General features: G+C 39.8%; 1 non-coding gene across 1 annotated transcript; it reads left to right on the forward strand.

Moving 5' to 3' along the window:
• The first annotated feature begins 18460 nt into the window (after nt 1-18460).
• Nucleotides 18461-18567, forward strand: LOC123453825. Its single transcript, XR_006633003.1, has one exon. It is a non-coding gene; the product is annotated as a U6 spliceosomal RNA (small nuclear RNA).
• The last annotated feature ends 2528 nt before the right edge of the window (nt 18568-21095 follow it).

Consider the following 21095-nt stretch of genomic DNA (forward strand, 5'->3'; position numbering starts at 1 on the left):
TTGGAATTTTGATAGGGATTGCATTAAATGTGTAGATTGCTTTAGGTAAGATTGCCATTTTCACAATATTGATTCTTCCAACCCAGGAACAAGGGATGTTTCTCCACTTTCTAGTGTCTTCTGCAATTTCTCACATGAGTGTTTTCAAGTTCTCATTGTATAGATTCTTTACTTCCTTGGTTAGGTTTATTTCAAGGTACTTTATTTTATTTTATTTTATTTTGATGCAATTGTGAATGGGAGTGATTCTCTGATTTCATCCTCTGGGTGTTTGTTGTTAGCATATATGAAGGCTACTGATTTCTGTCTATTTATTTTGTATCCTGCTACATTGTTGTAGGTTTTGATCAGCTCTAACAGCTTGCTAGTAGAGTCTTTAGGGTCCTTTATGTATAGAATCATGTCATCTGCAAATAATGATAACTTGATTTCTTCCTTTCCAATTGGTATCCCTTTTATGTGTGTCTCTTGCCTTATTGCTATGGCTAAGACTTCCAAAACTATATTAAATAAAAGTGGGGACAGTGGTCACCCTTGTCTTGTTCGTGATTTTAGTGGAAAACCTTCCAGTTTTTCCCCATTTAGTAATATGTTGGCTGTAGGCTTGTCATAAATAGCCTTTATTATATTGAGATATGTTCCTTCTATTCCCAGTCTCTGTAGGACTTTTATCGTGCAGGGATGTTGGATTTTGTCAAATGCTTTCTCTGCGTCTAATGAGATGATCATGTGATTTTTGTCCTTCAACTCATTTATGTAATGTATTACATTTATAGATTTGCGCATGTTAAACCATCCCTGCATCTCTGGGATAAAGCCTATTTGGTCAGGGTGAATGATCTTTTTGATACACTCTTGTATTCTGTTTGCCAATATTTTGTTGAGAATTTTTGCATCTATGTTCATGAGGGAGATTGGTCTGTAATTTTCTTTTTTTGTTCTATCTTTGCCTGGTTTTGGTATCAGGGTGATGCTGGCCTCATAGAAGGAGTTTGGTAGAATTCCTTCTTTTTCTATTTCCTGGAAAAGTTTAAGAAGCAATGGTGTTAGCTCTTCCTTAAAAGTCTGGTAAAATTCAGCAGTGAATCCCTCTGGGCCTGGGCTTTTTTTAGTTGGGAGATTTTTGATAACTTTTCGGATCTCCATGTTTGTTATAGGTCAATTTAAGTGATTAATCTCATTTTTACTTAATTTAGGCAGGTCATATAGGTCAAGGAAATCATCCATTTCTTTCAGACTTTCATACTTTGTGGAGTATATGCTTTTATAGTATGTCCCTATGATTTTTTGAATTTCTCTGCTATCTGTTGTGATGTGACCTTTTTCATTTCTAATTTTATTACTTTGTGTCTTTTCACTCTTCCCTTTGGTCAGATTTGCTAAGGGTTTATCAATCTTGTTTATCCTTCCAAAGAACCAACTCTTTGTTTCATTGATTCTTTGGATTGTTTTTTTTTGTTGTTGTTGTTGTTTCTATTTCATTAATTTCTGCCCTAATCTTTATTATTTCATCCCATCTACCTTATTATTTTTTCCCAAGGCTTTAAGGCGAAGCATTAGGTTGTTTACTTGTGACCTTTCTACTTTCTTAATATAGGCACTTAAAGGTATGAATTTACCTCTTAGAACTGGTTTCATTGTGTCCCAGAGATTTTGGTATGTTGTGTTCTCATTATTGCTTGATTCTGAATTTTTTGATTTCCATCTTGATTTCTTCATTGACCCATTCATCATTTAGTACTGTATTGTTTACTTTCCATGGTTTTATGTATGCTCTATAGCTTTTCTTACTATTGATTTATAGTTTGATTCCATTGTGGTCAGATAGAATGCAAGGAATTATTTCAATTTTTTCTGAATTTGTTAAGATTTGCTCTGTGTCCTAATATAAGGTCTGTTTTAGAGAATGTTCCATGTGCTGCTGAAATGAATGTATATTCTGTAGCATTTGGAAGAAATGTCCTGTAGATATCTGTTAGGTCCATTCCTTTAGTCCAGATGCCTCTCATTTTATTTTTTCCTGCGATGACCTGTCAATTGATGAGAGTGGGGTGTTGAAGTCACCCAGTACACCTGTGTCTGTTGTTATTTGTGACCTTAATTCTAGTAGTGTTTGTTTGATGAATTTGGGAGCCCCCATGTTAGGTGCATATATGTTTAGGATTGTAATGTCCTCCTGTGGGCAGGTGCCCTTAATCAATATAAAGTGACCTTCCTTATCTTTCTTGACTAATGTTGGACTAAAGTCTACCTTGTCATTTATTAGGCTAGCAAACCCTGCTTGTTTTCTAGGCCCATTTGCTTGAAACACTGTTTTCCAACCTTTCACCCTAAGATAATGTCCATGCTTTGTAGAAAGGTGAGTTTCTTGGAGACAACAAATTGTAGGATCCTGTTTTTTAACCCAGTCTGCAAACCTATGTCTTTTGGTTGCAGCATTAAGGCCATTGATATTAAGAGATATTATTGAAAGTTGTGTATTTATGTTTTCCATTTTGTTTTTTAGTTCCTGTTCTACCTTTGCTCTCTTGTGTTAAGTAGTATTTGAGTATTGTTTGTTTTTTCCTGGTTCCTTATATGTGTGCTTTCCTTTCTCTTCGTCATGGAGGATTCTTTCAAGTATTTTCTGTAGAGCTGGTTTTGTCTTCAAATTCTCCTTTAGCTTGCTTTTGTCGTGGAATGTCCTTATTTCTCCGTCTATTTGAATGGATAGCTTTGCAGGATAAAGGAACCTTAGTTGACAGTTGTTATGTTTCAGAACTTGGAATACATCACTCCAAGCCCTTCTGGCTTTTAAAGCTTGTGTTGAGTAATCTGCTGTAATCCTAATGGGCTTGCCTTTGTAGGTAACTTGATTTTTCTCTCTAATTGCTTTCATTATTTCTTCTTTGGATTGTGTATTTGGTAGTTCTATTATAATATGGTGAGGAGAGGTTCTTTTCAGGTTTTGTCTGACTGGTGTTCTAAAGGCTTCCTGTATCTGCATTGGCACCTCTTTCCCAATTTGGGGAAGTTTTCTTTTATGATTTTGTTGAAGATGCCTACTATGCCTTTGGACTGAAATTCTTCTCCTTCTACTATGCCCTGAATTCTTATGTTTGATCTTTTCATAGTGTCCCAAATATCTTGAAATTCCCACTCATACTTTTCTATTCATTTGTCTTTCTCTATGTTGGAGTGTATTCGATCTGCCACCTGGTCTTCTACCTTAGATATTCTGTCCTCTCCTTCATCCATTCTATTGCTGATATTTTCTACAGAGGTTTTTATTTATTTATTTATTTATTTTATTTTTTATTTCACTAACTGTGTTTTTCATTGCTACTAATTCTGACTGGTTTTTCTTTATTATTTCTGTTTCCTTGTTTCTGTCTTGTATTGACTTCTTTATTTCATTAAATTGATGTCCTGTGCCTTTTTGATTTCTTGATATTTTTTCTTTCATTCCTTTGATTTCTTCTTTGACGTCTTTGAACATCTTTACAATCATTTTTTGAAATCTTTCTCAGGCATTTCCTCTAACTTGTTGTCATTGGAGATCATTTCTGATGCATTAGTGCTTTTTGGTGGATTTATATTGTCTTGATTTTTGGTGTTTCTTGTGTATATATTTTTGCATCTTGGATTAAGTTAATGGTTGGATTTTATATATTTTCAGCGTAGTTGCTTAAGGTGGTAGGTGTAGCTCTTAAGTCTCTCAGAGTATTTACAAGAATGTTCTTAGGGGTTGGGTTTGCCTGCTATGGGTGTATTCAAGTAGGCTGAGTGGAACAAAATACAGGTAGATTCTAAACTTTAACTAAACAATGTACACATTCAATGAAGAAGAGGACAGAGTATTTATGCAAGAGTAGGTATTATAACAACCAGATCCTCTATCAACAAAGAGGTTAAGATTTCTGGTCTGTTGAGGGTTCCAAGTCAGCCTGTGACCAAGTGAGACCCTTCCCTGGTTCAATCCCAGTTACCTTTTTGGATGATTTTGATCTCAGTTATGCTGTGCTCTGCTTGTGCTCTTTGGTTCCCTGTATGTTCAAGTAGGCTGGCTGGGTCACTGGACCAATGTTTTTTTTTTTTTTTTTTTCTGGAGCTGGGCATTGTCTTTTCCTGTGGGGCAAGCCAAGCCTGGCAGTTGTGGCCCTGCAGACCTGGCACCACTGCTGCTGGAGCTGCCCTGCCATTGCCACTGTTGAAGCTGCCACTGCTGTAGCTGCCACTGCTGCGGCAGGATCCACCACTGCTATAGACGCTGCTGTCACTGCCCGAGCTGTCACTGGCCCTGGTGCTGCCACTGCTGGATTCACTTCAGCCTTCCTATGTGGGCTCTAGATGCTCTGTATCTCTCCTGTTGTTTTAATTTCTTATACACCTTACTTTTTAGTTAACATGTGTATTTTGCTGGGTTTTCTTTGGCTTTTTCTCCCCTAGGCTGCTTTGATGTGGTTCCTACACTGCCATCTTAACCGGAAGTCCCCCATTTCTTTATAATAGGCACACTGATTGCATTGGAGTGTAGATGTCTCCCATTGAGGTCCCCTCTTACCTTGTTCAGTTGCAAGTTTCTTGAATTGTCAGTTCCATTTTCCCAGGGACTCAGCAGTCACTGCCAAAAGAACTTTGGCCAAATTTTGAGCATTCTTTTCATTTGCTGAGGCTAAAGCATGAGCTTGATGCTCTTCTGGACTTTCCCTGTTGTTGTAGACTCATTCTGCCAAGGTGACTAGCTCCTGAAAACTCTTGTCTGCTAACCTATTAAATTTTTGTATGTGTCTCCTGATATCTGGTGCCACCTGATTGACAAAAGTTAGTATGACTGCAGTCTTATTCTCAGGTTTCTCTGGGTCAATGGTTGTATATGTTCAATATGCTTCCATGAGCCTTTCTAAAAAGGCAGCAGGTGATTCATCTTTCCTTTGCTGTACATCACTAACTTTGGCCAGATTGGCAGGCCACCTATCGATTGCTTGGAAACCCCTCATTAGAGCCTATTGGTAGATCTGTAGTCTCTCCTTACCTTCTGTCATGTTAGATCCCAGTATGGTCTAGTCAAAGGGAAGCTCGCATCTATTATTGTCTGGTTGTTGGTTGGGGTCCCATCTATCCCGGGACTGGTTTATGAGCCTTAGTCTGGATCTTTTCCCTTTCTTCTGTAGTAAAGAGGATCTGAAAAAGCTGTTGATAGTCATTCCAAGTTGGCTAGTGGGTGACAATTATAGAATATAATAGATCTATTAAATCTCCAGTTTCTCAGAGAATTTTGGGATCTGAATCTTCCAGTTATAAACATCACTAGAGGTGAAAGGCCAGTAGTGGTGAGGTTGATTACCATGTTGGTCAGGAGGCCAAGACTCTAGAAGTACTGGCTTTAGAGTGAACAAGAGGTTTTAGGCAAGGAGGGGGATTTTCAACAAGGTGTCACCAAACAACAATGTAAGGAATTTGGTCCACGTGGCCAGGTCTGCCAAAGATGATTTCCTGGACCTGAAAAACGGTCCATAGATCGAAAGTACCTTCAGTCAGCCATCCAACATTAAAGGTTGGCCATTTGCTCCTGTAAAAGACATTTAACTTTCCTTTTTGATCTCCCCACTCAAATTATGAGTGCGGTCCCTGACTTCCTTAAAATGACCCTCTAGGAGAGAAAAGGGTATCACCTATGTCTGTCCCATCTTTTTAGTCATTGTCACAAACACAACAGAACTAACAAGAACAATGAGCACACACAGAAAAAGAATAAATCCTCCTGGCCACTGGACACAAAACTGAAAGTGAGACATCAGTCTCTTGTCACGCCATGGAAGTGACTCACTTCGTCTCTGCAAATCCACTAAGGGAATTGAATCCCTGTCAGCTTGGCCTGAGGCACCCAGGACCCCACTTCTCAGACAGGGTGGTCACCAGTGGTGCATCCACCAGACCATGGGGGGCAAAACCAGAATTACAGGGCAAGCTCGTTTAAGATTAACTGAAAGAAGGACAAAACATAGACACTTACCAGCCGGTGGTTCAGCTCAATGTGTCAAGGGTCTCAGGGGTCTTGGGGATCCTGGACAAGCCCCTAAATGTTATGCCCAGATCACTGAATCCCCAAAGACCACCAAGAGAGTCAGACATGCTTGCCATAACAAAGAGCTTTATTTCGGGCTTAATCTCAGGCTCCTGACTTTACCAACACAGTGGATCCGTCCAAGAGCCCAGAATGGCATTTGGGAGAAGCTTTTATTAAATTCAAACAAAGAAAAGGGGAATTTCTAAGGTGATTGGTTGACATCTAGCAAGGGTATACATGTTGTAAGCTGATTGATTACATAGTTGCTGAGGAATGTTAAGCAAACTTATCTATAGCCACAGGAGCCACAAGAATGTATAACATGTACTTGGTCCTTTCTGATTGGCCTGTTTCAGGTACTGGACAGTTAGTTTGTGGTTTTTCCAGTAACTGCAAAGTGCTGTGTCAGTAACTTGGCAGGAAACAGAAACTTAGGCCTACTGATATCTCTAAAGCTTGTCATGGTATTACTTTGGTTTGGGCTGGCTCTTCAACCACCTCAGAGAGAATTGTGTTTTGTTTTTTTTTTTTCAATAATCCTCTATATAAGTTGAAGTTGACCTAGAACATAAACTCAGTATTTATATTTATGACATCATGTACCAAATAGCATTATTTACATAGGCTTTAGTTAAATGTGACACTTTTATTTCCTGGTGCTTCTTGGTGCTGGTGAAGCAGGCAGTGGCTGGGTGTGGTGGGAGTTTGCATGACTTGCCACCTTTGGATCAGCCCCACCTTGCTCCTGGGCACTTACTGGGGGTCAGGTCTGGTAGGCATGGAGGCAATGGCTGAGACTCCGAGTGGCCCAAGGTGCCAGCTGGCCCAGGGAGCCTCCTGAGTCCAATTTCACTAGGGGGATTGAAGGGAGGGGTCCCCCAGGACTGCCGGGGGCCAGAGACATTGCACCTGCATGGGCCAAGGCACCATTGTCTTGGTGTGTGTGAGCCTGCCACTGAACCCGAGCTGCTTTGGAGTGCTTATATAGCCAGCTTGCAGTTTCTCCAATGTCTTAGTGGAGAAACTTGAAAGAAAATGACAAGGGAGTGAGGAGAAATTTCCTTCCTGCACTTTTCATTTCCTAGCCAGATAAGCTATGTGGGGTCATGTGTCTGGGTCACATGGATACCCAGAAATCATCCAGGAGATGACCTGGGGAACTTCCTCCCAAAAGGAGTTGGCCTCCTTCTGGGAGAGCTTAATTCCCCTAACTTTCAAGAGAGCACTTAATCCATGAATCTATGATTCCTTTTAGTGGGAGACAATATTCTTCATGATAGAAAAAGAGTGGAAATGCCAAGATGATGGCATGAACCAAAAATAAAGGGGACAAAAGAGAAATGTGCCAGCCCTCAAAATTGTGGAGGCAAGGCCACATGTGCTGATATTTCCCAGTCCCTCTGGGAGAGCACTGGCACATCTCAGAGGGTCCCTGTTCAGCTGACAGCTGTGGGTTCCTGGATCCTCAGGGCCATGGTTCCTCGAAGGCATCCAGGCAACTGTGGAGATCAGGGTCTTGAGCAGCTGTGAGTGTGATGAAAGAACCACTTTTGAGAGCCAGACTCAGTGAACAGCTCTTATTTTCTGTTAAGGAAATGGATTTATAAGCAGTTGAGAAGAGGAAGTTGGAAGAAGGTCCTAACGGGATTTGTGGGTTCCCAGGTTGCTAGGCTATTCTTAGGGATATTAATTCCAGCACACAGGGAGAGAGTCAGTTGATCTACATAGTGGTGGGAAGAGGGTTGAAGGTGGATGGGTTGTGTGAAGGCTGCTGGCTGATAAGGAGTTTCCTAGGCAACTGGCCAAAAGTCATAGGGCTACAGGCAAAGTCTAAGTTCAGGTGTGCCAGGCTTGGAAAGGGAATAGCCTCCTGTAGCCCAGGGGTGGGTCCTTAGCTGTGCCTGGCAGCTGAGGCCTGTCTCCAAAAGGCTCCAGACTGTGGCTGGCAGTGCCCAACACCTAAAGGCTCTACTGGCAAACTGTAAGAGCTGATAAACACCTTTAGCAACATAGCAGGACACAAAATAAGTGCACATAAATCAATAGCTTTCCTATATACTAATAACAATTATGTGGGGGATGAAATCAGGTAATATCTCCCATTCACAATTGCCTCAAAGAAAATAAAGTATCTTGGGAATAAACCAAAGCAAAAAAAAAAAATGAAGGATCTCTACAATGAAAACTTTTAAAATACTCAAGCAAGAAATTGCAGAAGACACTAGGAAATGGAAAGATATCCCACGTTCTTAGATCGGAAGAATCAATATTGTGAATCTGTCATCTTACCAAATGCAATCTACACATTTAATGCAATCCCCATTAAAATTCCACTGGCCTTCTTCATGGAAAAAAAAACCCTAAAATTGATTTGGGAGCACAAAACCCTCAAATAGCCAAAACAATTTTGAGCAATAAAAATAAGGCTGGTGGTATCACCATACCCAATTTTAAGTTATATTACAAAGCCATACTAACAAACACAGCACGGTAGATCAGTGGAACAGAACAGAGGACCCAGATGTTAATCCAGGCAGCTACAGTCATCTGATTTTTGATAAAAATGCCAAAAAAATTCATTGGAAAAAATCAACAAGTGGTGCTTTGAAAACTGGATATCTATATGTAGAATGATGAAAATAGATTTTTGTCTTTCCTTATGCACAAGAATCAAGTCCAAATAGATCAGGGACCTTAATATCAGAACTGAAACTCTGAAACTGCTAGAGGAAAAAGTAGGGGAAACTTTAGAACATATTTGTATAGCTAATGACTTTATGAATATAATATAACCATAGTTATTCAGGAAATAAAACCACTAATCAATTGGGCTCTCATGAAATTACAAAGCTTTTGTATAGCAAAGGACACAGTGAATAGAGCAAAGAGACAATCTACAGAATGGGAGAAAATATTTGCCGGCTATATATCTGACAAATGATTAATATCCAGAATATGCAAAGAACTCAAAAAACAAAACAATAAAAAAAATCAAACAACCCAATTAAAAAATGGGCAATAGAACTAAGTAGAGAGTTCTCACCAGAAGAAATACAGATGGCATATAAACATCTAAAAAAGTGTTCTACATCCTTTGCCATCAGGGAAATGCAAATTAAAACTACCTTGAGATTCCATCTCACTCCTGTCAGAATGGCTGCCATCAAGAAAACAAATGACAATAAATGTTTGTGAGGATGTGGTGAAAGGGGAACTCTTCTACACTGTTGGTGGGAATGTAATCTGGTATAGCCTTTGTGGGAATCAGTGTGGAGGTTCTTGAGACAGCTAAGGACTCTTTTCACTACCTTAGAGATACTTGCACAACCATGTTTATTGCTGCTCTATTCACAATAGCTAATGGAACCAGCCTAGATGTTCTCAACAGATGAATGGATAATAAAGACATGGTTTATTGTCTGCAATTGTAAGTACAGAAATTGTCAATTAACAAATTATAGATTAAAAATATTTTATGGCTGGAGAGATTGCTTAGTGGTTAAGGTGCATGCCTGTGAAGCCTAAGGACCCAGGTTTGATTCTCCAGGTCCAATTCAGCAAAGGAAAATGAAATTATGAAATTTGTAGGGAAATGGATGGATCTGGAAAGGATTATAGTAAGTGAGGCAACAGGCCCAGAAAGCCAAATGTCACATGTTCTCTCTCATATGTGGATCCTAGCTACAAATATATAGACTTGTATGTGAGCTGGAACCAAAAATTGGTAGCGGAGGCCGATAAGCTAGAAAATGGCTATAAGGGAGGGAGGAGAGGGAAGGACTTAAGGGGATTGTATATATGTAAGTAAAAGAATAGATTACAGGGAGTGGAGTGGCCTAAGTGAGGCCAGAGGAAGAGACTGAGTAAAAACAGGTTGGGAGAGGGTCAATCAAAATTAAAGATATTCTGAATATCACACATGAAAGCCTACTTTTTGGATAATGGCACATCTAGAAGCCATAGATTGTTATTAGAAAAATTTCAATTCAGGGATGGGATACCTTCCAGTTAGTTGTTGGCATGGGAGGTCCCTGTTGCCTCTAAAACATCACAGGCTATTGCCAAGCCCCTTGGTTTCCCACCAGAAACAAATGGTAAGATCCTATTGGTGAAGTCTCCACATGTCTAGGCAGTAGTGTCACTGAGAACTTAAGCTGATAGTGAGCTGAAAACCTTCTCCCTGTAGACCAGATGACTGAAAGCTGCAACAAGCTTCACTGCATTCAGCCCTATGGGAGGCAGAAGTTATTGGCAGTGAAAACAGTGGACACTGAAAACCTCAAGTTTGGCCAGACAGGCCAAATGACCAAACAGGTGTAACAGTGGCATGTTTGTTCTGGGGGAAACCAACTGCTCTCTAATTGGAGTGAAGGCCCCTTTATGGGAGTGAATACATGCCTGGTACTGAAAACCTCATCAAAAGCCTATGGCAGGGGAGGTCATGAACCTTAGGGGTGTATAACCTGCTCTTGTGTGGCTAAATACATATACTATGCTCACCAAACTACCCTGTAAGCAATACACTTAATGGTCATATTTATATATTAACACTATGCTCCCTTTTGGTTAGGGAAGTTTCTTTTCAGATGGCTGTGACCACTGGGATGAACCAAAAGGCAACATAGTATTGAGAAGAAGTGACAGTTAGGGCAAAGATCACAGAATTACTGGTTAAACTGCAATGCCTTTGTTTCTTCATCAGCTACTGGCAGGATGGGGGAGCATTTAGCCAGGTGTATGATCCCATTGTTTCTGGTAGTTAAAGATTAGGTCAGGAAGTAGAAACTTAACTTGCTATATGGCAGTCTTTGTTTATGGCAGTTGAGTATTAGGTGAGGAAGTAGAAACTTAACTTACTATATGACAGTCTCTGTTAACATGGCCAAGGTTTGGTTCATAGCTCCCAACACTTAGGTACAAATACTTATCTACCATGATAATTAATTATGAAGTCTATTGAGTAGTGACTATCACCATTGTCAATGTAAGGTCAAATGTCTTGTACATTGCTGCATCTCAGAGCCTAGTTCAGTGCAGTGTATATACTGAGATATTGAGAATATAGATGACAAGTTACTGAGAGATCTATTGAATGAATGCCATTTGGCTAGATTACTCAAGAAAACAAATACGCATTTAGTGTAATTAGAGTTCAGCAAGGCATTTTTCATGTTCTCTAACATGACCTTTATTTACAATATAAGCTAGAATTAAGAACAACTATGTGGAGCTGGAGACATGGCTCAGTGGTTAAAGGTGCTTGCATGCAAATCAGCAGTCTGAATTCAGTTCTTCAGTACTCATGTAAAGCCAGATGAGCAAAATTGTGCATGAGTCTAGAGTTCCTTTGCAGTGGCAGGAGGCCCTGGCACACTTATTCCCTGTACCCTCTCTCTCAAAATAAATAAAGAACAATTATGTGGATTCATTTCTTATTGCATTGAGTGCATTGAGAGTTTTGTTTAATGTTTTTGAAGTAGGGTTTCACTCTAGCCCAGGCTCACCTGGAATTCACTATGTAGTCCCAGGCTGGCCTCAAACTCAAAGAAATCCTCTTACCTCTGCCTCCTGAGTGCTGGGATTAAGGGCATGTGCCACTATGCCCTGCAAGATTTTTAAAAATTAAAAAAATTTCTTTTGTTTTGTGTGTGTGTGTTTTGAGTTTTAAAAAATATTTTTTAGGCTGCTCTCCTTGCTGAGAGGGGACATATGCCAGCAGGCTTAATAAAGACTTTTTAAAAAATTTAATTTAATTTTTATTTATTTGACAGAGAAAGAAGGAAGAGAGAGAGAAAGAGAGAGAGAGAGAGAGAGAGACAGAGAGAATGGGTGCACCAGGGCTTCTAGCCACTGAAAATGAACTCCAGATGCTTGTGCCCCTTGTGCATCTGGCTGATGTGGGTCCTGGGGAATTGAACATGAGTCCTTTGGCTTTGCAGGCAAATGCCTTAACTGCTAAGCCATCCCTCCACCCCTCCTTTTAAAATTTTTATTCAGTGGCCTTCTGCTCATTTATGGTCTTGGACTTGCTACATTTGGAGGCCCCTGCAAGGCATATTTTTCTTGCTAAACTGACCCCCACTTCTGGTCTCACAGAGTCTTAATTTCTTGAGACTGTGCTCTGACTGCTGGTCGAAGACCCTATGGGGCAGCTGCTAAGAAATGTTCCTCAGCCCCAGGGACATTCTACAGGCTCCAACAGGAAGGAGTGGCAGTCAAAGGACATCAAAAGGATGAGCAGAGAGTCATCTGATCTGAAAACCTCTAGAGGTGGTCTTCTGTTCATTTCTGGTCTGGCACTCACTACACAACTAGCTCAGAATAAACAAGTGGACCATTGAGCAAATCAAGGGAGGTCCAAGCTCCAGAATGAACTCATCAACCTGCACTCAAGAAGACAACACTGGATGGTTGGGCACAAAGGGCCCACACTGGTACCTGGCTCTGACTGGCTGCATTCTAAGTGGAAGTGGTTTGTCCTTGGGCCCCACGTTTGGGCACCAAAACTGTCCATACATGACACAGCTCTCATCTCAAGGGGGATAAGAGTTTATTCTGGAGCCAAATATGAGTAATCACGGCCCAGAAACACAGATTTAGGTTACCCCAAATTCCATGTTCCAGTATGTTAACAATTTCATGAAGGTTTTATAGTAACAGAACAAAAGAAAATCATAAATCTAGGTACTGTTCAAAATACATTGGCTGACCTTCAGGTAGGCTGGTTGCAGGGAAGCTAGAAAATCTCCACCATAGGCCTCAGATGCTATCTGATGTCATTCTTAGCCCTTGGGTTGGTGGAAGCTGGGGTTTGTTCTTGCATTTCAAAAAGGATTGCACCTGATCAATTGATAGTCACCAGGATGTTAGTTCAGACAAAGAGGTGGGCAATAAATGGCTATTAAGGGGCTAATGGTAGCCTGAGGTAATTTGGCTCTGACTTGAAACATTCCATCTCTCTGTGATCTCAGGAGCTTTATCTGTCCATTCAGCCTTGCTGGAAGTAGGTGCAGCAGATAGAGCTGTTCTCTGGGAACTTTAGTTTACATTTTATTTTATGAAACATTTATATGATTTGAAGCTTATCATGTTTAAAATAATTTATTATCTTTGAATTTTAATTTTTTTGGTAAGTTTGTTTTTATGTCTATGAACCTTTGTGAAGTAGCTAGCTCTTAATTTTAGGCAAAATTAGTTTTTAACATATAAATTATTACAATTTTTATATGTAAATAATAACTTGATCTCTACTATTATATGTAAGGCTCAGGAGTGACCAAGACCATGGAGACCACTCTGAGGCAAAGATGAAAGTTTTTATTTGGGCGGGGGGGGGGGGGGGTAAGGGGTTGTGGGGGCAGGGGGAACACGAGCTGCCAGGACTGACTCTCAAGAGGAGAGCAGTAGACTTGGGATCACAGACAGTGGACTATATCAAACTCTTCAGTTGGGGGAAGGTGAGGAATGGGGGAGGAACTCCTTTGTTATTTACATTAGCCATAGAGTGTGAGATCAGAGTGACCAGGTGGGAGACAAGGGGTTCAGGAAACCTAGACCTGGGGCATTGTTAACAAGGAAGGGATGATGGCTGGGTGGTTCCTTAAGGAATGTGAATGATCCACTTCCTTATGTCTCTGTTTCCCTCCTTCTGTCCTTAGTGATTCCATTTTTGTCTTGACCTAACGTTCCAGCCTCTTGTTAATAATAAGAAATGAAGGTCATGCTGACCATAAGTATGATGAGTTATTATGGGGGGGGGCTGGATAATGTGGTCAATGGGTATCTCTTCAGGGCAGGTGAGGAGGCAGTTTTATGGTGGCTAGAGGTGGCAGGATAGTGAGATCAATAGTGCCAGTGTAGCATGTTGTTATGACTTGGTACTGAGTGAAGCAGAGACTTTTCTTGTACCATCACTGTATTGAGCTGGCTTCAAGGCAGTCGCTGGGAGATACCTATTATAGAGAAGGTGAGGGAGATGGGCTCTGTGCACCCTGTGAGAAGACTGAAGAGAGAACAAAGGAGCTTGTTTCTCTTGTCAAAGCACCAGGTGTAAAGGGAGGATGAGCATTCAGAGGCAAGATATAGAGGGCTTGGGGCAAGAGGAGGCAGAGGGGCATTTTGGGATCAGAGGAGGAGTAGGAATAGAAGAGAGATTAAGTTTGAGAGTGTCCATTGGGGTGGCAGTGTACTTATCCCTGGGTGACATAGGGTAAGAGCTAAGGAAGGAGGAGGCCTGAGGAATAGGTCTGATTCTGGCAAAGGAAAGTGAAAGGAGCTGGAGTCAGGGTAGGTAAAGTTAATCAGGTACAGGCAGAGGCAGAGGCAGAGGCAGAAGGCTTGAGCTAATGTTAGAGTCTAGTATTGTAATCAGCATCAGACAGGGGAATCTATTAGTCTGAATTATTGTTTATATTGTAGTTATATTTTGTAGTGATATTTTTCTTTTTGAGTGATTCAGACCACGTAGGCTGCCAGAATTAACTGTATACTTTGAGTCAATAATGGCTCTGTAGGAGATACTTCTAGGGACCTGTGAGGAGTTGTATGACTCTTAGCATTGTCATCTGCTAGGATAAGTCAAGGCCATTCTGACCAAGTGGCCCTTCCTCTTTTGGGAAGCCTGGAGGACTGGTTTTCTTCCAATGTGACTCTTCTGTTGCAGATACACTGAGTTGGAATTCGTTTCTGGGTCTCCACATCCTCTCTGACCAAGAAGACAGATAATTTATCAGAGGGTAGAAATTCAAGCATCATCTCCTGTGGCCTTTTGACTTGGGTTCAGGCACGAAAATATTGGTTATTCTTTTAACTCCAATGTTTCTAATTGATTTTGGATTCTACATATGGTTATTAATCACTCAGAGACTGTACATATCTGATTAGCAAAACAGATTACTTCAAAAGGGTGCAGAACATATCTGGTTAACAAAGCAGATTTGGTTAGAGAATGACACAATAGTTTAAAATCATTTTGATTAATATTTAACATTAGTTGTCAGGTGGCAGTATAAGCTATATCTGGGACATAGAAAGCATACACATTTTATCTTTCAGTTATAAGTATAGGAAGAACATTTTAGTAGCCCTGAAAACAATATTTTTATCAATTATTTTATCAATAACTTTAAGGCAATTGATTTAATCTAGAAATTGTGTGCCAGGAAAAAGACAAGACAGTGTAAGAACTTAGCATCTGTGTCTGAAAACAACTTTAGCTAGTCTGTATACTAATGCAAGTACCAATTATCCCTCCCCCAAACTGGAAGTAGAACAGCAATTTAAAAGATTATTTTTTTTAGGGCAGGAAACATGTCTTAAGTATCAATATTTCTATAAGCAATGAACTTAAGATACCAGAAATGAGACAATTTATTAAATGAAAATGTGACTGAGACCATTTATGCATAGCTTAAGAATAAAATAAGGGCTGGAGAGATGGTTTAGTGGTTAAGTGCTTGCCTGTGACACCTAAGGACCTTGGTTCGAGGTTCGATTCCCCAGGACCCACGTTAGCTAGATGCACAAGGTGGTGCATGCATCGGGAATTCGTTTGCAGTGGCTGGAGGCCCTGGTGTGCCCATTCTCTCTCTCTATCTGCCTCTTTGTCTGTCACTTTCAAATAAAAAAATAAAAATAAATTAAAAAAAAGAGTAAAATAAAACTTGGTCATTGTTGAGTTAAGCAAGCCCAATTTTAACATACATTAGAGACAATATGAGAGACACAAAGCAATTTCTTAAATAAGTACTTTTTACCATTGAACAATTTTAAGGCTTAAATAAAGAAATATTTAGGACTGTTACATGAAGCTTAGACAAACTATATTAACATTGTTTGTATTTTCATCTTTTAAGTATCAATATCTCTGTAAGCATTGAACTTAAGATATCAGAAATGAGACAATTAATTAAGTGAAACCTTGACTGACACTGACATTTTAACTAAATCTGTAGGTTATTATATCTAAAACCCTGCATACATACATAGCTCAAGAATAAAATAAAACTTGGTCATTTTAAGGCTTAACTAAAGAAATATTAATGACTGTTACATGAGGCTTAGACAAACTATATTAAAGTTTTGTTTACTTTTTAAAATTTATTTATTTGAGACCAACAGTCAGAGAGAAAAAGAGGCAGAGAGAGGGAGACAGAGAGAAAGAGAGAGAAAGAGAGAGAGAGAGAGAGAGAGACAGAGATAGACAGAGAGAGAGGGAGTGAGGGAGAGAATGGGCACACTAGGGCCTCCAGCCACTGCAAACGAACTCCAGATGCATCTGACCACCTTGTCCATCTGGCTTATGTGGGTCGTGGGGAATTGAGCCTTGAATCAGGGTCCTTAGGCTTTACAGGCAAATGCTTAACCATTAAGCCATCTCTCCAGCCACTCCAACAAACTATATTAATATGTATGTTACAGTGGAGTTTTTGTAAGACATGGGGAGCTTTTTCAGATTTTTAAAGAACAAAATTACAATAAGTTACTTTTTGTAAGACTTAGGTTATAACCTCAGTGATAACCATCTAGCAAAATCAGCAAGAACAAGACAAGAACCATCTTAAAATTACAGATTTTTAGCCAGGCATGATGATGCCTGCTTATTGATAGCTAACCATCATGGACTTTGTATAAACCAAATTATAATAATCTAATATTTTGATATCTTGAAAAGACTGATATTAACAAAAAGTAGAGTTTACATATTTAAGGCACATGAAACTACAGTTAATGAACTATGAACAAAAGATCTGCTGACAGAATTTAAAATAGACATGAAAAATTTTAGAATTTTTGAAGTTCATCAGAGGTGGAATACCTTTATATATATATATATATATATATATATATATATATATATATTTATGAGGAGATTTAGCACTTTTAAAAGCTAAATAAAGCCAGGCGTAGGGGCACATGCCTTTAATCCCAGCACTTGGGAGGTAGAGGTAGGAGGATTGCCATGAGCTCAAGGTCACCCTGAGACTCCATAGTGAATTCCAGGTCAGCCTGGGCTAGAGTGAGACCTTACCTTGAAAAACAAACAAACAAACAAAAAGATAAATAAGATCCACATCCAATCTATAAGTCAGTTTTTGAAATTAATTTAGCTATATTTAATATGCCCAGTGAATAGAAGAACTGGATTAAGCAGACATGATCTAATGAAAAAAGTAGACAAGTCTGATGGAAAAAGAGAGCATGGGCATGCCATAGCCACTTGATACTATAAACAATTTCCAAATGTATACTCTACTATGTGTACCTGTCTTTGCAAATAAGCACCTTTAACTGTTGAGCTGAAAAGAAATATATTTTAAAATATTTTATTATTGTCTATTTTTTTGAGAGAAAGAGGCAGTGAGAGAAAGCGAGAAAGAGAGTAAAAGAAAGAAAGTGGCTGGAGGCATGCCAGGGCCTCCAGCCACTGAAGATGAACTCCAGATGCATGTGCCCCCTTGTGCATCTGGCTTACATGGGTCTTAGAGAATCAAACTGGGGTCCTTAGGCTTCACAGACAAATGCCTTAACTGCTAAGCTATCTCTCCATCCCAAGAAATATTTTTAACCTCTTAACATACACAAAAGTTTTATGACACCATATTTAACTATTTGAGCTTTACTCACCTCTATAGTTCTGTCTGTAGTACTTTGGTAAACTTGTTTAGTAATGACATAAGTTAAATCTAAAGTATTAAGACTGACTATTGTAGGAATTGAGGGATTACATCTTAAATCACAACATAACTTTGCTAAGATTTTTTTTTTTTTTTTACTGTTCACCATGAAATAAATAGTTCTTTTGAGGCAGAGTTTTAGATATAATAACCTAAAGATTTAGTTCAAATGTTGTCAAATAGAGGACTAGTTAACTTGGTTGGGTACTCTAAATTTAGTCTTTTATGACCATATGACAAGATTAACATCAATGAATTAAAGTTTTCAACCTGAATACCATAGCAACCTGCCACCAGCCAGAGCCATACTTTGTTAGTCTGATGCAAACCCAAGGCTAATAGTCATTTTATATCTCAAGAAGTCTGTAATATGATTAAGTACTTTGTCTTTAACCTGTTTAAGCTTACTCGTATAACAACCAACATATAAGTTTTTCCCTCCAGTTTATCTTTTTCAGTCTGCTCATCTCATAACTACCAACAAAACTTATTGTTCTTATCATAACACTTTTAATATGACCTTTTTTTTTTTTTTTTTTCGAGGTAGGGTCTCACTCTAGCCCAATCTGACCTGGAATTCACTATGGAGTCTCAGGGTGGCCTTGAACTCATGGTAATCCTCCTACCTCTGCCTCCCGAGTGCTGGGATTAAAGGTGTGCACCACCACGCCCAGCTCAATATGACCATTTTTTCCCTTAAAAGGCCTCTTGAAATAACTTTTTTAAAGAAAGAGTAGTGCTTGCTTCAGCAGCACATATACTAAAATTGGAATGATACAGAGAAGATTAGCATGGCCCCTGTGCAAGGATAACATGCAAATTCGTGAAGCGGTCCATATTTTTAACAAGCAAGGGTGCTGTTTTCCTGATGAGTTGGATATCAGCACAAGGGAGGAGACCAACACAGAGAAAAATCAACTCCTACCAAATCAGAGAGCCAGAGCCTCAGAGGCCCCCAACACCTCATCACTGAAGCAGACTAAAAATGAACCCAACATGGCTCAGGGAAATTTTGCAGAAGAGGGGCAGAAAGAATGTCAGAGCCACATGTTGGGTCATGATATGCAGAGACATTTATTGTGCCAATAACTGTGGGCTAACTCCACAATGCATGACCCATATACCTCAACAAGGAGGGGCCAATGGGGAGGGGGTAGGTCACAGATGAGCCTAAGAATGGTACCAAACTGCCTTTATTTGCTGAATACAAAACTAATAAAAATTTTTTAAAAAGTTGTAATAAGATTAAAAAAAAAAAAAAGAAAGAGTAGATCAGATTTGACTTATACTATTTACCCAGAATAAACATAGATTTTGGAACTTTATTTCTTATGATTTACCTGAAACACATTTTTAAAAATATGAATGCAGATTTAAACATTAGAAATTTTAGATTTTTTTTTAACAAATTTAGTATTGAGTACTTCTAAACTTAAAAATAAATCTTGAGGCTGCTGTCTGTTAGTAGTTCCATAGAAGCATAGAAATATAAATGTAAAACAGTTACAAATTTCTTATAAGAAGTCCCCATCTGTTTATAATAACTTGGCATTTTCCTATCATCATGCTGGGGCCAGGATACTGAGATTTCCTGTGCTTGCAGCCCCTGGCTCTGCAAGGCAGGGAAGCTAAGAAAAAGCCATTTTTTCCTCCTAAATTCCAGGTAGAGTTCCCTCAGGGTTATAGGCTGCTTTCTGATACTGCCATTTTACAACTCTTTAAGAGTAGGAGAATCTTGTATTTTTTATTCTATGATCTTAATTACTTTTAGTGTTTCTTCTGGGGGACACTCAACAATAAAAATTGGTATGCCCTGTAGTACAGTGTGCTTGGTGGAAAACATCCCCACAGTGAAATGGCACTGCTCAGAACAGAAATCATTCTGCAGCCCTAGGGCTGGGAGCCACGTACTTACTCAAACACACATTCATTTTAAGTGCACTTTTCATATAGATTCTAGACAACCATTTTCCCTTCACATTCAGTCATTCATTTATTCAGACATTATGCATTCCCATTTTAAATTTCTATTATATTTACAACTCTGGAGACTAAAAGCAAACTTTGTTACCAGGCAGGGTGTCAGGACAGGCTGAGAGAGCTAGATCTGGAGGAGCTGTTGGGATGAGGTGGCCAGAAGGAACTGATGAAAAAAGCAGGTAGAGCAGAGAGAAGGCCATGTATGCAGAGTGAAAAAAATGTTTGAATATATGGTATTTTGTACCATTTGCCTGTACATTGGCAGAAGTTTTTTAAATCAGTGAAAATTTGGAATTCAAAAGTATCATTCTCAGGCCATTTGGACTCATGTCCAGCTTATGGATGTGGCCAAGCAGAGTTGCAGAGAAAGATAAGATGTCAGGGAAAGAGCAAAACAAAGGTGAGACAAAAATAAACCAGAGCTTAAAGCTGAGTTTACACAGGACACCAATATTACCCCTTGGCCCATTAGGGTGAACAGAGTCTGCACCTCCCATGTAGGCAGAGGCCATACAGGTTGCAAATGTTGGGTTTTTAGCCTGTTAGTGGGAAAGGAAGGTGACTGTCCTCCTGATTGTGAAAGTGGCTGGCTGTGGAAGATGAAAGCTAGTGGCAATGGAAGGTAAGAACTCAGGAGGGAGAGGGAGAGGGAGAGGAAGGAGTTAGAAGGGGTGTTCTGAAATGGTGCAACCAAACCAAAAGGTGCTCCTTAGGGTAAGGTAGACCACAGAGTAAGAAACCTGAGATTTTGAGAGTGCGACTTTCTTAAGACCTGGGGTTGGGGCCTATTAGCTGGGGGGTATAGCCTGGCATGCCAGCAAAGCTTCCAAGAGGAGGGGTGAACCCTGAGAGCAGGCCCACTCAAGAGGGACACTTAACCAAGAAGGAAGGAGGAGATGGAACAACAGTGAGGCCGAATTGTGGTGGTTGTGATAGCCTGTATCAGACAGAGATGGTTTGAGGCCTTCAGAGGGTCGAATGGCAGTTCGGTGGTCCAGTCAGGGAAAAGGAGGTCTGGCTACCTAAGAAGGCAACCAGAAGCCTTCCTATCTGAGTCATGGTACCACATGTAAGGTTCAGGAGTGACCAAGACCACAGATACCACTCTGAGGCAAAGATGGAATTTTTTATTTGGGGAAAACACAAGCTGCCAGGACTGACTTTCAAGAGTGGAGCAGTTGACTTGGGATCATAGACAGTGGACTATATAGAACTCTTCAGTTGGGGGAAGGTGAGGAAGGGGAGAGGCACTCCTTTGTTCTTTACATTAACCATAGGGTGTGAGACCAGAAGTCACCAGGTGGGAGACAAAGGAGGCAGGAAACCTAGACCTGGGGCATTGTTAATAAGGAAGGGATAATGGCTGGATGGTTCCTTGAGGAATGTGAATG

This window comes from Jaculus jaculus, chromosome 12 (genome assembly GCF_020740685.1).
Source record: "Jaculus jaculus isolate mJacJac1 chromosome 12, mJacJac1.mat.Y.cur, whole genome shotgun sequence".
Lineage (NCBI taxonomy): Eukaryota > Metazoa > Chordata > Mammalia > Rodentia > Dipodidae > Jaculus > Jaculus jaculus.